The sequence below is a fragment of the Salvia splendens genome, chromosome 12 (assembly GCF_004379255.2).
Source record: "Salvia splendens isolate huo1 chromosome 12, SspV2, whole genome shotgun sequence".
NCBI classification, from domain to species: Eukaryota; Viridiplantae; Streptophyta; class Magnoliopsida; order Lamiales; family Lamiaceae; genus Salvia; species Salvia splendens.
Genome location: NC_056043.1, coordinates 12,109,129 through 12,112,730, shown reverse-complemented (window position 1 = coordinate 12,112,730; position 3,602 = coordinate 12,109,129). Strand labels below are relative to the sequence as shown.

At 40.4% G+C, this 3,602-nt stretch overlaps 1 pseudogene; it reads left to right on the top strand.

The window, feature by feature from the left end:
* The first annotated feature begins 2,274 nt into the window (after positions 1 to 2,274).
* On the top strand, positions 2,275 to 3,390 carry LOC121758357 (annotated as a pseudogene).
* The last annotated feature ends 212 nt before the right edge of the window (positions 3,391 to 3,602 follow it).

Sequence of the window (3,602 nt, the reverse complement as noted above, 5' to 3'; positions counted from 1 at the left end):
TCCAACTAACAAGCCAATATGAAACCACACGCTATAGGGATGGCTCTAACTCGCGGTCCTACGTACAGGTTTTGTATCTCACACTATACCACATCCCTAGCCCCTAGAATTGGTCAACCCTATGAAAATGAATGAACCATAGACCCAACAATTTCGAACACTGCCAAACTTGTTTAAACCATGCTACAACCTATCCCCAATCAAGGCAAAAATCAACATACTGCATATGAATACTGCCACACTAGTTGAAACCATGCTACAACCTATCCCCAAGCAAGGCAACAATCAACATACTAAAGGAATGCCTCGTACAATACTAAACCCCTAGGTCCCATGAATTAACAACCCTAGGGGAATGAATGAACCCTAGCCACCACATTATCATAAACCGTCAATCGTGTTTCGATAAAAATGCAAGGAGGCACGCAAACATGAAAAACGATTTTGCTGTTTACACCGTTTGGGATATGCGACTGATTTAAAAAAAATTGAAAACATCCGAACAATAAACATGAGCAGAAACTGCTGGATTACCTTTTTCCATCATTAATCGAAAGACGTCGACGGTTGATGCAAAGCCGGCAACAAAAAGATATTTTCAAAATCGAACTTTGTATGCGTTTGATTCAAAGTCGAGGAAGCTGTAAACTAGAATTTATCGACGGGTTACAGAATCTAAATAAAACGTGCATTGATGGAGAAGGAAGAGAACGAAATCTGAACGAAATTTGTTGAAAAATCGCAGAGATCCTCAACGGAGGAAATCATGGACTTTTCCATAACCAACTACATTAGTGATTCTCTATTTTGCCCTTTTCAAATTAAGTAATGATTAAATTTAATATATTCAGCAAATGATTTAGACCATTGGATTACCACAAATTAACGCATAAGATGTAGAAGGAAAAATGAGAAATTATGGGAAAATGATTTGAATACAACTCTATATATATATAGAGGGGTCCTTAATGATTATTCATTCCCCCAAAGCCCAAAGCCTTTGTCTGATTTTTTGCCGTGAAAATTCAAAGGATTTTTCGCAACAAGAAGGCCAAGAATTCAACTGCAGTTACTCTTCATACACAAAATACAGGTGAAGAAAGAAGAAAGAAGAAAGAAGAAAGAAGAAAGAAAGAAAAAAAGAGAGAGAATTGAAGAAACACACACACGAGCTACATACATGCATAGATACTTTTTACTCATCCAATAAAAAGAAGAAAGAAGAAAAAAAGAGAGAGAATTGAAGAAACACACACACGAGCTACATACATGCATAGATACTTTTTACTCATCCAATAAAAAAGGCAAGCTCTCGCTCCGTCTCTCTGATGACATCTGTTGTTTTCAATTGTTTATTACTATTTGGCTTTATTGTGAGCTGTGATGTTTTAGGCAGTGGTGACAATTTTCATCCCCTTTTTTTCTTGGACTGTTTGATAGATCTAATTTTGATGGGGTAGTAACTGATGGAAGGGAACCAATGCAAGATTGGAAGCTTTTTGTTTTGCTTTATGCAAATTTGGGAAGTGGATATTGGCTGATCTGATTTTTCAGATCTAATCTATAGTGGTTTATGGGTTTCTGCATGTTCAATTGATCAAAGATTGAATCTTTATGATGTTCTTCAATCCGGGCTGTTTTCATTTCGAGTTATTATTCAGTTTCATTATGCATTAAAATTCATAATTGAATATTTATGGTGTTCTTCAATCTGGGCCTTTTTCATTCTTGAGTAATTCTTCTGTTTCATTACGAATTAGATAGTTATGTTGTTGCTTTATTAGAAAATATCAGTTTTCTCTTCGTGTGTGTGGAATTGAGTAGCTTTTGTTAGGATTGTTATTGAATATGGTTTATTGAAGAACAGTTATATTCCCTCCTCAGTCATTCCGTTTCTTGAACAATACTATTTGTTGAAAATTGAATTTAGGAATTTGAAGAGATGAATGGAACAGAATTATGGCAAATGTTTCTTCTTAGATTTTTGTATATAATTAATTGAACTCTATGTATAAAATGGATTATTCAATTTCTGATCAGGGATGTACGGTTTCTGATTTTTTGACAGTGGAGTGTTTTATAGTCTAAGACAAGAAAGAAAGGAAAAACGGAAGAGTGATTTGCATCCATTTTAGTGAGGAAATTGCTACTCCTTTTGGGGGTTTGCATCTAAAGATATGCTGGAAGACCGGGCTTGTTTGGTGTCGAGGGACTATTCACGTAGTAAATTGTTTGCATCTAAAGATAAGCGACCCGTTCATCAAATGTATATTGTTTCTCCAATCGGTGGCATAGTAAATTCGGCCTTGGCCCAATCCGTCATGCAGTCTAGGAGTAGGCGGCACGCGGGTGAAAATTCTAATACGACTTCTTTAATTGGTGGCATTGGTCGCGACCTCTCCATTAGTTGTCTGATCAAGTGCTCTAGAGCTGATTACGGGGCGATTGCATCCTTGAATCGGAGCTTCCAGTCACTTATTAGGACCGGGGAGCTGTATAGATTGAGGCGGCAGAATAAGGTGGCCGAGCATTGGGTCTACCTGTCGTGCCAACTGTTGGAATGGGAGGCGTTCGACCCATGCCGTCGCAGGTGGATGCGCTTGCCAAGAATGGACCCTGACGATTGTTTCGTGTTTGCAGATACGGAATCTCTCGCGGTTGGAACTGAGCTTGTTTTCGGTAGGGATCTCAGGTCCTACGTGATTTACCGATACAGCTTGTTTCCCGGTGTTTGTTTGGGTCTACAAGCCTCGGGGAGATCGCCATCTTGGCCGGCGGTTGTGACTTACGGCAGCATCCTTAGCTCGGTAGAGCTCTACAACTCCGAGTCGGGGACATGGACGACACTCCCGAGCATGAAAAAATTTACGTCGTCGGACGGATTGGAGGGGCCGACAACGTGCTTCTCACGTGCGGAGAGGAGTACAACTTGGATACTCAAACTTGGACTGAAATACCTAACATGTCCCCGGTGCGTACTGGTGCAGCACGGGACAACGAGCCACCTGCTACATCCGAGGCGCCCCCGTTGATCGCTGTCGTAAATAATCAGCTATACGCTGCAGACCATGCGGATATGGAGATTCGGAGGTACGAGAAAGATAACAGGGTGTGGGTGACGGTAGGGAGGTTGCCCGAACGCGCTGATTCAATGTAAGGCTGGGGTTTGGCGTTTAGGGCATGCGGTGATCGGCTCATGGTTATTGGGGGGCCTCGGAATGCCGGTGAAGGATTCATCGAGCTCAATTCGTGGGTCCCGTGTGAAGGTCCGCCGCAGTGACATTTCTAATTCGGGACTGGATTTTATGTAATGTTGTTTTGTGAGTAAAGTAAAGAGAATAAAGTAAGAGAGTGGGAAATGGAGTAGTAGGGAGAGAGATGTTTTTATATTTAGAAATGTGTCATTTAGAGTGAGGCGGGGGAGAATATGAAATATTTCCATTTTTGTTTTAGGTAGAATGTAGCAGTATATTTTGGGGATATGATTCATGAAAAACTGGAGTTTGCATTTGGTTCTCTGTTTATTTTAGTTCAGGAAGATGAGTTGAACTGAGGTAAAGTTTGCCTTGTTATGAACTTCGACATAAATTGTACTCATCCCT